General features: G+C 44.1%; 1 protein-coding gene across 1 annotated transcript in view; it reads left to right on the forward strand.

Annotated features, from left to right (window-relative positions):
• Positions 1–13763, forward strand: part of fank1 (fibronectin type III and ankyrin repeat domains 1) — a 94625-nt gene that overhangs the window by 24387 nt on the left and 56475 nt on the right.

The raw sequence follows: 13763 nt of genomic DNA on the forward strand, positions 1-13763 counted from the left end.
AGCCACTGCCTTCTCCCATAGTGCAATTAGGGAGGGAGTTCCAGGATTTTGACAATGAAGGAACGGCAATATATTTCCAAGTCAGGATGGTTTGTGACTTGAAGGGGAACTTGGAGGTGATAGTGTTCCCATGCATCTGCTGCCCTTGTCATTCTAGGTGGTAGAGGTCATGGGTTTGAGAGATGCTGCCGAAGAAGCCTTGGCGAGTTGCTGCAGTGCATCTTGTAGATGGTACACACTGCAGCCATGGTGAGCCGGTGGTGCAGGGAGTGAATGTTTAAGGTGGTGGATGGGGTGGCAATCAAGCAGGCTGCTTTGTCCTAGATGGGCCCATCTTTTGTTTTTTACTTGCCCCATTACCATCTCCTTTTGCTTTATACAATCATACCTTTTGTCATTTAATTCCCTCCTGCCCTCCACCCTAACACAATCCTTTTGCTCTTTCCTCCCCTCCCCCTTTCCCTGTCTCTGCATTTGCTAAAAATCTGTTAGATCTCTAACTTTTTCCAGTTCTGACAAAAGGCCATTGACCTGAAATATTAACTCTGTTTATCTCTCCACAGATGCTGCCTGACCTACTGAGTATTTCCAGCATTTTCTATTTATATTTCAATTCTAGCTTACCAGTTGTGTATGTACATTTAATATGTTGACAAAGCTTGTACAAACAGAGTAAATTGTCTAGTGTAGCCTAATTGAGGTGATAAAATGCTATTTCAGAAAGGAGAGTTGGGACCAACAGAGGTACCCCTGTATTTGGATTCTGATTTTGCTCATTAAAGGGCATGAAAAGAGCTATGTTCCATTTTACTTATTTTTAGTATACTATCATAGCTATGAGAATTTGAACCTGGGCTTCTAGTTGGACCTGATAGCTGAGAAATAAAGGCTCTGAATTTACGGTCAATGATGAAGTGATAGCGATCATCACTGAGCTTGAAGAAAGCTGCCCACAAAAATCTTTTGATCTCTGTGGTGAGAACTTTAGCTTTCTCAACCTTAATTTGACTGTAGTGCTGTCTATAGGGGATCTCCAGCATACAGCAGCAGTGATGTCATCAATCTGTCCAAGCAGCCAATCACTTTGAATAATTCTCACAGGCAGCAAACCAGGGACTAAAAAGCAGCTTTTATCATTCACTTAAAACATTTTTTTAGAGAGCGAAATAAAGATTGGGACATACACATGGGGTAAAAGTAGAAGCTTAATCATGAAGCTTTATCATGAATAAACTTTAAAAAATAAATCAAAAATATATTTTTTGTTATTTTAAATATCTAGTTTTTTATTATAATGGAGAAATTTGGTATTCCACAAATATAAAATTAGTTTACGGGGCCAGAATGGTTGTTTAACCGTCAATACGCTGTTAAGATATAGGTAAAAAATGGGATAAGATCCTACAAGATGAATTTAGGGAGCTAGGAGCTAAATTAAAAAGTAGGACCTCAAAAGTAGTAATCTTAGGATTGCTACCAGTGCCACGTGCTAGTCAGATTAGGAATCGCAGGATAGCTCAGATGAATACGTGGCTTGAGGAGTGGTGCAGAAGGGAGGGATTCAAATTCCTAGGACATTGGAACCGGTTCTGGGGGAGGTGGGACCAGTACAAACTGGACGGTCTGCACCTGGGCAGGACCGGAACCAATGTCCGAGAGGGAGTGTTTGCTAGTGCTGTTGGGGAGGAGTTAAACTAATATGGCAGGGGAATGGAAACCTATGCAGGGAGATAGATGGAATAGAATGGGGGCAGAAGCAAAAGATAGAAAGAAAAAAAGTAAAAGTGGAAGGCAGAGAAACCTAAGGCAAAAAGCAAAAAGGGCCACATTACAGCAAAATTCTACAGGGGCAAAGTGCGTTAGAAAGACAAGCCTGAAGGCTCTGTGCCTCAATGCGAGGAGTATTCAGAATAAGGTGGACGAATTAACTGTGCAGATAGCAGTTAACAGGTATGATATAATTGGCATCACGGAGACATGGCTCCAGGGTGACCAAGGCTGGGAACTCAACATCCAGGGATATTCAACATGTAGGAAGGATAGACAGAAAGAAAAAGGAGGCGGGGTGGCATTGCTGGTTAAAGAGGAAATTAATGCAATAGTAAAAAAGGTCATTAGCTTGGATAATGTGGAATCAGTATGAGTGGAGCTATGGAATACCAAGGGGCAGAAAACGCTAGTGGGAGTTGTGTAAAGACCACCAAACAGTAGTCGTAAGGTTGGGGACAGCATCAACAAGAAATTAGGGATGCATGCAATAAAGGTACAGCAGTTATCATGGGTAACTTTAATCTACTTATTGATTGGGTTAACCAAACTGGTAGCAATGCGGTAGAGGAGGATTTCCTGGAGTGTATTAGGGATGGTTTTCTAGACCAATATGTCGAGGAACTAACTAGGGAGCTGGCCATCCGAGACTGGGTGATGTGTAATGAGAAAGGACTAATTAGCAATCTTGTTGTGCGAGGCCTCTTGGGGAAGAGTGACCATAATATGGTAGAATTCTTTGTTAAGATGGAGAGTGACACAGTTAATTCAGAAACTAGGGTCCTGAACTTAAGGAAAGGTAACTTCGATGGTTTGAGGCGTGAATTGGCTAGAATAGACTGGCAAATGATACTTAAAAGGTTGACGGTGGATAGGCAATGGCAAACATTTAAAGATCACATGGATGAACTTCAGCAATTGTACATCCCTGTCTGGAGTAATAATAAAACGGGGAAGGTGGCTCAACCGTGGCTAACAAGGGAAATTAAGGATAGTGTTAAATCCAAGGAAGAGGCATATAAATTGGCCAGAAAAAGCAACAAACCTGAGGACTGGGAGAAATTTAGAATTCATCAGAGGAGGACTAAGGGTTTAATTAAGAGGGTGAAAATAGAGTACGAGAAGAAGCTTGCAGGGAACATAAAAACTGACTGCAAAATCTTCTATAGATATGTGAAGAGAAAAAGATTAGTGAAGACAAATGTAGGTCCCTTGCAGTCAGTTTCAGGTGAATTTATAATGGGGAACAAAGAAATGGCAGACCAATTAAACAAATATTTTGGTTCTGTCTTCACGAAGGAAGACACAAATAACCTTCTGGAAGTACTAGGGGACCGAGTGTTTAGTGAGAAGGAGGAACTGAAGGATATCCTTATTAGGCGGGAAATTGATGGGATTGAAAGCTGATAAATCCCCAGGGCCTGATGGTCTGCATCCCAGAGTACTTAAGGAAGTAGCCCTAGAAATAGTGGATGCATTGGTAATCATTTTCCAACAGTCAATCGACTCTGGATCAGTTCTTATGGAATGGAGGATAGCTAATGAAACACCACTTTTTAAAAAGGGAGGGAGAGAGAAAGCGGGTAATTATAGACCGGTTAGCCTGATATCAGTGGTGGGGAAAATGTTGGAATCAATTTTTAAGGATGAAATAACAGCGCATTTGGAAAGCAGTGACAGGATCGGTCCAAGTCAGCATGGATTTATGAAGGGTAAATCATGCTTGACAAATCTTCTAGATTTTTTGAGGATGTAACTAGTAGCATGGACAAGGGAGAACCAGTGGATGTGGTGTATTTGGACTTTCAAAAGGCTTTTGACAAGGTCCCACACAAGAGATTGGTGTACAAAATCAAAGGACATGTTATTGGGGGTAATATACTGAAGTGGATACAGAACTAGTTGGCAGAGAGGAAGCAGAGAGTTGGGATAAATGGGTCCTTTTCAAAATGGCAGGCATTGACTAGTGGAGTGCTGCAGGGCTCAGTGCTGGGACCCCAGCTCTTTACAATATACATCAATGATTTGGATGAAGGAATTGAGTGTAATATCTCCAAGTTTGCAGATGACACTAAACTGGGTGGTGGTGTGAGCTGTGAGGGGGATGCTAGGAGGCTTCAGGGTGACTTGGACAGGTTAGGTGAGTGAGCAAATGCGTGGCAGATGCAGTATAATGTGGATAAATGTGAGGCTATCCACTTTGGGGGCAAAAACGCGAAGACAGAATATTATCTGAATGGCGGCAGATTAGGAAAAGGGGAGGTGCAACGAGATCTGGGTGTCATGGTTCATCAGTCATTGAAAGTTGGCATACAAGTACAGCAGGCGGTAAAGAAGGCAAATGGTATGTTGGCCTTCATAACTAGGGGATTTGAGTATAGGAGCAGGGAGGTCCTACTGTAGTTGTACAGGGCCTTGGTGAGGCCTCACCTGGAATATTGTGTTCAGTTTTGGTCTCCTAATCTGAGGAAGGACGTTCTTGCTATTGAGAGAGTGCAGCGAAGGTGCACCAGACTGATTCCCGGGATGGCTAGACTGACATATGAGGAGAGACTGGATCAACTGGGCCTTTATACATTGGAGTTGAGAAGGATGAGAGGGGATCTCATAGAAACATATAAAATTCTGACGGGTAGAATGTTCCCGATGTTGGGAAAGTCCAGAACCAGGGGACACAGTCTTAGGATAAGGGGTAGGCCATTTAGGACTGAGATGAGGAGAAACTTCTTCACTCAGAGAGTTGTTAACCTGTGTAATTCCCTGCCGCAGAGAGTTGTTGATGCCAGTTCATTGGATATATTCAAGAGGGAGTTAGATATGGCCCTTACGGCTAAAGGAATCAAGGGGTAAGGAGAGAAAGCAGGAAAGGGGTACTGAGGTGAATGATCAGCCATGATCTTATCGAATGGTGGTGCAGGCTCGAAGGACTGAATGGCCGACTCCTGCACCTATTTTCTATGTTTCTATGTTTCTAACAACCCAGTTACACCTCTTTCAACAAGGCTTAACTTTTTTTGGGGTTCTAAAAAGCGATATTAGAGCGGAAAGGGGAAAGTTTTCATTAGTTCAGGTGATTTCACTGATTGCCGGCTTTGGAGAGTTCCACAGCACAGCCTGTGGCAGAGCAGGGAATGATTGACCACCACCTAGTGATTTCCCTGTTTATCTGCGCATGCGCTCAATCCTGTAGTTGCAGTCAGTTTCACAGAGGTGAAACGGCGACAGATTCACTGTCATTACCACTGCAAAACCCAGACCCATTAATTTTGCAGCTTTCATTAAGCAAAATTTGAAGAATCCATGACAATTTCGTTAAAAACAATACTGGCTGCAGTTCTGCATGGAACTATGATGCTGCTTAATATGGATACCAACTTGTACCTGCTTCCATCCTTACATGATTACTTGCTGTCACTCTTGTGAGCTTGCCTGTATTCCCTTGTTGCTTTTTTTTGCTTAAACAAGAAGATCCTTTGAGGGTTCAGTCATGTATGTATCCTTGGGGTAACTAGCCACCAGGTGGCGCCACTGTCGGAGGTCATTGGGCTGTACGCATGTGTGCGCGGCCCAGGTATAAAAGACAAGCCATCGTGTAATGTAATTACTTTGTGCCCTAATAAAGCAGAGCCAGGTTTGTACCTGTATTAGTTTATAGTATTCAGTCTATCGAGTTATTACATACATAACATTTGGCGACGAGGTAACTTAAGAACTTTCTCATGCAAAAATGAGCACAATTGGAATTCTGGAGAGATTCATGGAGGGAGAGGACTGGGCAGATTTTGTAGCTCTCCTGGACCAGTATTTCGTGGCCAACAAAATGGAGGAACCCACTGATGCAGTTAGGCACAGGGCGGTCTTCCTCACGGTTTGTGGTCCGAAAATCTATGGACTCATAAAGAATCTTCTCTCGCCTGCAAGTCCAACGGACAAGGACTATGAGGAATTGTGTGCTCTGGTATGTGACCATCTCAAACCAGAAGAAGGCGGCATCATCTCACGATATCGATTCTACAAGCACGTTTGTTCTGAGGGCCAGGATGTGTCGGAATTCGTTGCCGACCCAAGCTGGACCGTGTAAGTTCGAAACTGCATTGGGAGACATGCAGTGCGTCTTCTTTGTAATCGGCATCAACTACAAGGTGATCCTGCGTAAGCTACTGGCGGCGGAGACGTTGGGATTTGAGCAAGGCCATCACGATTGCCCAGGCATGCATGACGACGGACAAAAACTTAAAGCAGATATCATCGAAAAATTGGAACTCGGCAAGTACTGTAAACAAGGTTGTATCGTCGTTTGGCAGAGCTGCATATGGCAGGGCCTACTCAACTGCGTATGCCAAACCTGTGGCTGCCCAAAGTCCGCCAACGGGAATTAATCTGATTTCACCATGTTGGCAGTGTGGGGGCAATCATCAGCCTCATCAGTGTCGGTTTAAACAGTACATTTGTAAAGGCTGTTCGAGACTGGAGCATCTCCGACGCATGTGTCCGCAACTGAGCAAGCGTGCTGCGACACACCACGTGGAGGATGATGATCAGTATAGCGCAGATCCGGGTCTGCAATCCGAGATACCAGAGGAGGAAGTGTATGGACTATATTCGTTCCTAACAAAGAGCCAACCGATAATGATTAATGTGAAACTTAACGGTTGCCGGTACCGATGGAATTGGACATGGGTGCGAGTCAATCAATAATGAGCCAGAGGACATTCGACAAGCGGTGGGATACTGAGGCTGTGTGGCTTAGGCTGAGTCCAGTCAATGCCAAGGTGCGTACGTACACTAAAGAACGCATAACGGTGATTGGCAGTGCAGTAGTCAAGGTGTTGTATGATGGTACGGTTCATGATTTACCGTTATGGATTGTTCCAGGCAATGGTCCTATGCTGTACAGCAGGAATTGGCTAGAAAAATCAAATGGAATTGGAACGATATCAAAGCGTTGTCATCGGAGGATGATACTCCATGTGCTCAAGTGCTGAGCAAGTTCCCCTCGCTGTTTGAACCAGGCATCTGCAATTTCACGGGAGCCAAGGTGCAGATCCACGTGGACTCGAATGCAAGACCTATCTATCATAAAGCTCGGGCGGTTCCGTACATGATGAGGGAGAAGGTCGAAATCGAACTGGGCAGGCTCCAGCGTGAAGGGGTCATATCACAGTCGAATTTAATGAATGGGCCAGCCCCATTGTTCCTGTGTTGAAGTGTGATGGCACTGTCAGGATTTGTGGCGACTACAAGGTTACGATCAACCAAGTTTCAAAACAGGATCACTACCCATTACCAAAAGCTGATGACCTGTTTGCAACACTAGCCGGGGGGAAGTTGTTCACTAAACTTGTTCTGATGTCGGCCTACATGACACAGGAACTGGTCGAGACGTTGAAGAAACTTACGTACATCAACACTCATAAAAGACTGTTTATCTACAACAGGTATCCTTTCGGAATTCGCTCAGCTGCAGCCATATTTCAGAGGAACATGGAGAGTCTACTGAAGTTCGTACCTAGAACCGTTGTGTTCCAAGATGACATCCTGATCACAGGTCGTGACACTGCCGAACATCTGAATAACCTGGAAGAGGTTCTACATTGTCTGGACAAAGTGGGACTCAGACTGAAACATTCGAAGTGTGTCTTCATGGCACCGGAAGTTAAATTCCTGAGGAGGAAAATTCCTGCTGACGGCATCAGGCCTACGGATTCGAAAACCAAGGCCATCAAAAATGCACCCAAGCCTCAGAATGTGATAGAGCTGTGTTCGTTCCTTGGTCTACTCAACTACTTCGGTAATTTCCTACCCAGATTTAGCACTTTATTAGAGCCACTGCACATGCTGCTAAGAAGAGGCGACAACTGGGTTTGGGGTGCGTCTCAAGATAAAGCTTTTGAGAAAGCTACTAATCTGCTTTGCTCGAACAAGCTGTTGGTACATTATGATCCATGTAAGCGTCTAGTATTGGCCTGTGATGCTTCGTCATATGGAGTTGGTTGCGTGCTCCAACAAGCTAATGAGTCGGGTAAACTACAGCCTGCTGCGTATGCTTCCAAAAGTTTGTCAAAGGCGGAAAGAGCCTACAGCATGGTAGAAAAAGAAGCACTAGCCTGTGTGTATGGGGTTAAAAAGATGCACCATACCTGTTTGGTCTTCGGTTTGAACTGGAAACAGATCACAAGCCACTCATTTCATTGTTTTCGGAAAACAAAGGTATAAATACCAATGCATCGTCTCGCATCGAGAGGTGGGCGCTGACATTATCTGCCTATGATTATGTCATTCACCATAGTCCTGGCACCGAGAATTGTGCCGATGCACTGAGCTTGCCCACACCGGAGGTAGAGACCTGCAGACCTACTGTTAGTTATGGATGTTTTGTAAGTGAAGGAACCCCTGTCACGGCTCAACAAGTTAAGACCTACACTAGCCAGGATCCGATATTATCGGTTGTGAAATGTTGTGTCCTTAGTGGCGTTTGGTCTGCCATACCCAAGCACATGGGTGATGAGACCAAACCTTACATCCGTCGCAAAGACGAACTATCCATTCAGTCAGATTATTTACTGTGTTATAATGCCTAAAAAAGGCAGAGAGAAATTTGTACATGATCTACATAACACTCATCCCGGTATTGTCATGATGAAAGCCATTGCCAGGTCTCATGAATGGTGGCCTGGAATTGACTCTGATCTGGAGTCATGTGTGCATCAGTGCAACACTTGCATGCAGCTAAGTAAAGCACCAGCGGAATCACCGCTGAGTCTGTGGTCGTGGCCATCTAAACCATTGTCCAGGATCCACATCGACTTTGCAGGTCCCTTCCTGGGAAAAATATTTTTAGTTGTGGTGGATGCATATTCCAAGTGTCATCCAGTACATCCACAGCTACCATTGAGAGCCTTCGTGAAATGTTTGCCACTCATGATCTGCCCGACATCGTTTTAAGCGACAATGGACCTTGCTTCACTAGTCTGGAGTTTCAAGAGTTCATGAAACTCAATGGTATCAAACATGTGAGGTCAGCACCATTCAAACCCGCATCTAATGGTCAAGCAGAGCGTGCTGTCCAAACCATCAAGCGGTGTATGATGCATGTAACTCAAGGTTCACTGCAGACTCACTTGTCATGCATATTGCTTAGTTACAGGACAGGACCCCACATGCTTACCGGGGTCCCCCCTACTGAACTATTGATGAAGAGAGGTCTCAAGACCAAGCTCTATCTTGTCCACCCTGACTTGAACGATCATAAAGACATAAGAAATAGGAACAGGAGTAGGCCATACGGCCCCTCGAGCCTGCTCCGCCATTCAATAAGATCATGGCTGATCTAATCATGGACCGGAACAGTCTGAGGAAGACATAATCCGTGACCAACCAACCTACCCTCAGTCATCAGAGGACTCCGCTGTCATCAATGAATCTGGACTGTCAATCCCTGACATGGTCATTGCCACTCCCATCACATCGACTACCCAGCCCCCAGTCATAACAGACTCAGAACGCTTGCCCAAGGCTGGAGTTGAACTGAGACGATCAACTCGGGAGCAGAAAGCCCCAGACCATCTCAATTTGTAAAAAGGCTGTTACTAATATCTTAAAGGGGGATATTGTCATGTATGTATGCTTGAAGGTTACTAGCCACCAGGTGGCGCCACTGTCAGAGGTCATTGGGCTGTACGCACGTGTGTGCAGCCCAGGTATAAAAGGCAAGCCATCATGTAATGTAACCACTTTGGGCCCTAATAAAGCAGACCCAGGTTTGTACCTGTGTTAGTTTACAGTATTCAGTCTATCAAGTTATTACATACATAACAGGTTCAAACTTGCGTACAGGGAAATCTTGAGGTAGGACTCTTTTGTAGTAATTCTATCCACCCAGTTTCTTCTGGGTTCAGATTAGGTCTGAAAGGGGATTTATTTTGCCGACTCATGGAGAAGACCCTCTCTTCAGCAGCATTGGAATGCAGCATAGTTAAAACTAACTGAGCAAATCTCGTGAAGGGGCTGCCAACTGTGTTAGTCCTGGAAACATAGAGGCATGAAGCTGATCCTGTTTCTTACATTACAACAGTGACTACACTTAAAAAACTTACTTCTTCCCTCCCTCCCTTCTTTCCTTCCCCTCCCTTCCTTCCCCTCCCTCCCTCCCTTCCTCCCTCCTTCCCCTCCCTCCCTCCCTTCCCTTCCCTCCCTTCCCTTCCCTTCCCCTCCCTCCCTCCCTCCTTCCCTTCCCTTCCCTTCCCCTCCCTCCCTCCCTCCTTCCCCTTCCCTTTCCCTCCCCTTCCCCTTCTCCTCCCTTCCTCCCACCCTCCCACCCTTCCACACTGATTATCTTTTTTCTCTAGATTACTTTTTTTTTTAAACATTCTTTTTTTAAAGTTACTGTGTAATGATTTCAACAGCTCAGGAATCATTATGTCCCACTCAATTTCAAGCCATCGCAATCTTTTTTGATCATAGGTGTAAACTTTGTGGGATCATAACTAATTTACCCAGTTTATTTTAAAATAACTTACCTGACATTAGAGAAAACTGAATTACAATCTCCTCTTCCCTGAAGAAAAATCTACAGTTGTATTGCTAAATAATTAAAATTTTACTTTTTTTGTGAAGGTTCATGTCTTGTAACTCAGTCTGTATTGTTCTCTCCTTTTTATATTCAGATATCCTTTGACTCTTCCACCAGTTTAATAAAATAGTTTTTTGCAGCTCTAAAATGTGTGTTTTTTTCAAGCCTTAGCTCATTTCATTCATAGGTGAAGGTAATTGGCTGGGCCAGCACCAACAATAAGACCCCAGCTGTTCTACATCAGGTAATAATATGAGGTGGAATATGGAATATTGATTCACCGGCTCCGACACATTCTGCTAGCTGCAGCTTGCCAACGTTGACTGTAACAGCTTTAAAGCTAAAGAGAGTTTCCTGTCCAAATATAGGTATACATAAAGGCCAAACAGACTAGTAGGCTGGCAAAGCTAGGTGTTCTCTACAGCATCATAGAATAGATAACTGTTGTCAGGAGACTTATTTTGCACATTTATCCCTTTAGTTAAAAACGCTAAATTAAATTTCCATTAACATTTGTAATTAAAAAGTGATTGCTGATTACACAACTATTTAGTTTTTGTTTTGTATTCTATAAACTTCAGAAAATACATTTAGCTCAGGGAGATAGTGGGGGGAAATCTGACCCTGTTGTGCGAAAACGAGGACGCAGAGGTCTAGTTTACGGGACCAACCTCCTGTGCCCAAACAATATCTGAAATGTATCTGATGCCATATTAATTCAGGTGCTATAGAGGCACCCATAGCGGCCACGTAAAACAGGCATTAGAGTCTGGCATAGATACCTTCTCTGCTTCAGCAGATGTGTTACTTTCTGTCTTCCAAGAAGGGATATTTAAACCTGTAATTACTTAAATCTATATTGTGCCATTACTTCTGTTCAATTATCCAGTTATAGGCTAATACATCCATTTGGGAGTTTATAGCCTAAGTTATGGTCTAGAATTTATTCTACTGCCTTCGAGGAAGATCAGATGAGGGCATGCAATGTAACCAGCAAGCTAAAATACAGTAAGGAGGATTTTCCGTTTGATCCCTGGGCTTGCTACAAATTACCTAGATATTGGACAGGCAAAGACATACTCTGGGCCATAGTGAGTGAGCGGTCACTTGCAGGAAACCAGAAAAAAAACGAATAAAGACCCCAAAATGTAATAGTTTCTTCTCTGTAACATCATTTCATTTATCTATTAGAGCTCTCTTCTCAGTTACTAGCTTATTCATCGAGCAGGACCTACTTCTCAGCCAGTATCTTAGTTATCCAACCTGAACTCCCTGTTGATCAGAATTTTAAACACTCTCAGCAGAAGCTTCCATTCAGTTAATAACATATTAAGCGGTTCCCATCTCAGTCTGTGGTTTCTTTTCATCCAGCAATAGTAACCCCTGTCTCATTTTGTAGCTTGTCAAATTGAAGCAGCTCCTAACCTGGCTAATAACCTATTTGTGTAGTACAAGCTTATGCCCTAGTTTGCAGAGTGTAGAGCCAGTTTTCCTGTGCCTAACACCTTGGGGCCAAAATTGGCCCTTTTTATAAGGCCTCTGGCGGAATGGCCACCGAGTCTCTGTGGAGGGGTCACCATTTTGAAAATTGCCACTCCTCAGGTTTGGAGCGTTGTAGGGGACCACTCCGCCCGTTTTCCCGCTGCGGCGTGCACATGCCAACCCCTTATCGACTAGAGAGGACCCCTTCAGGAAATTGCCCCTTTCCTGGAATTGCTGTCTGTGGCTTGGTGGCGCGGCCACCCTTAAAGGGGAGGTGTCGCTGCCGGCAACAGCATCTTTTTTTTGTCGGCCGACTGCCAGGTTGGGCCGACAATTATGGCTGCAGGTTCGGCCGGGCCGCCAACAGGCAGCCTGGCAGCCCCCTCTTGGTTCTAGGCCGCTTGCCCGGCCGAAACCCTCCCTGGTGGCCCAGTGTTTGCCACTAAAGTGGCTGCAGAGTTTGTAGCGGCCCTCCCGTTTAACTGAGGGGGAGAGACATTGTGATGTACCAGTGTGATGACATCATCAGCACGGCGCTGATGACTGACAGCGTCGGCTACTCCACCCCACCCCCATTTCCGCCCCCATGATGATGCCACTTCTGCCCCACTCCAAAGTGCTGAATTCTGACAGGCCGCCCGATGCATAATGGTGGGTGGCCAATTTCGGCCTCCCTATGTGTGCATACTTCCTGGGTGTTAGTGAACGGAAAATTAGACAGAGACCTGTTGTGCTGAATCTCCGCTCCATTTGCACTTGATGTGCAATTCTGTTCACGAGTTGGACGAGGTCAGAAACATTAGAGGCAGTTGGCTAAGGCGGGAGTTAATGTGCAGCAGGTCAATTTCCTGCTCCATACCTGCCCTGCGGTGATTTCATCGCTGCTGTTTTTTGGGGCGGCCAAGGCCCTCGGTTGAAACACTGGAGAGGTAGCGTTACTACAAAAATGGCCCTCATACATTTATGACTTACATAGGACCCCGATGGCATTTTAAACACCGTCTGAGTGGGATGCTCACTGCAGCTGGCCTAGTCAGTAAAGCCTGGTCTGCAGGAAGAAAAAGCCTTGTAAGTTACGTGTTAAATTTCCTTTTGTGGGGTCAAGAGGAAGACTGCTCCTTTGAGCCCATTAAGGATAGTCTGGACTTTTGCTGCTCCGGGCGTCAGTTCATTCAAAACTCTGCTGCTGCTCTTATCCTATATAAATGCAAGTTGTCATCATTCTTGTCCTTTGTCTAAGGTAACCAGTCTTGGTTAAACGATGTAAGTTAGATGGATATTCTGGAGTTTCACATACAAACTTTTGTGGGATCACGGAGATTTTTGCAGAATTTTTGCTCTGGTGATTAAATAAATTTGGAATAGATTGTACATGGTCAATGGAAAAAAAATATATTGGTGGCCCAAATTATGCTGTATGCTCTCTTATGTTTGCAAGATATTCAGGCATCATCTGTGGGCATTCATTTAGGTCAAACCACTGTGTGTTTTGCGTTCATGTCACGTGATTTCTTGAAAAAAAATTTTTAAATACTTTTTAATTATGATTGTTGAAATGGTATTGTGAAAGGCAAATAATTGCCAATTCTAAGTGCTATTACACTATGGTATGACTAATTTGTGCAATAAAACTCATATTCAACATTTTCCTTTCCACATTCCTTTTTCATTTGTTATTATTCAGTTTGTTGCTGCGATAACAACGTTGTGCTTGTTACCAGTCCAACTAGACTGTAGGCTGCTTACATAACAATTCACTGCTTCATTCAGAAGAGACATTTCTGTGTATGGGCTCTGTTAAAACTGCCAGTCCATCCATCTTTATTAAGAATAATCTAGAATGTCTTCCTTTTACACTGCCTCAGATACTTGAACTATTTACTGTAAACACAAGCAACTTCCACTTGCTAATAATTGTACAGAATAATTATTAATCATTGTT

This window comes from Pristiophorus japonicus, chromosome 3 (genome assembly GCF_044704955.1).
Source record: "Pristiophorus japonicus isolate sPriJap1 chromosome 3, sPriJap1.hap1, whole genome shotgun sequence".
Lineage (NCBI taxonomy): Eukaryota > Metazoa > Chordata > Chondrichthyes > Pristiophoridae > Pristiophorus > Pristiophorus japonicus.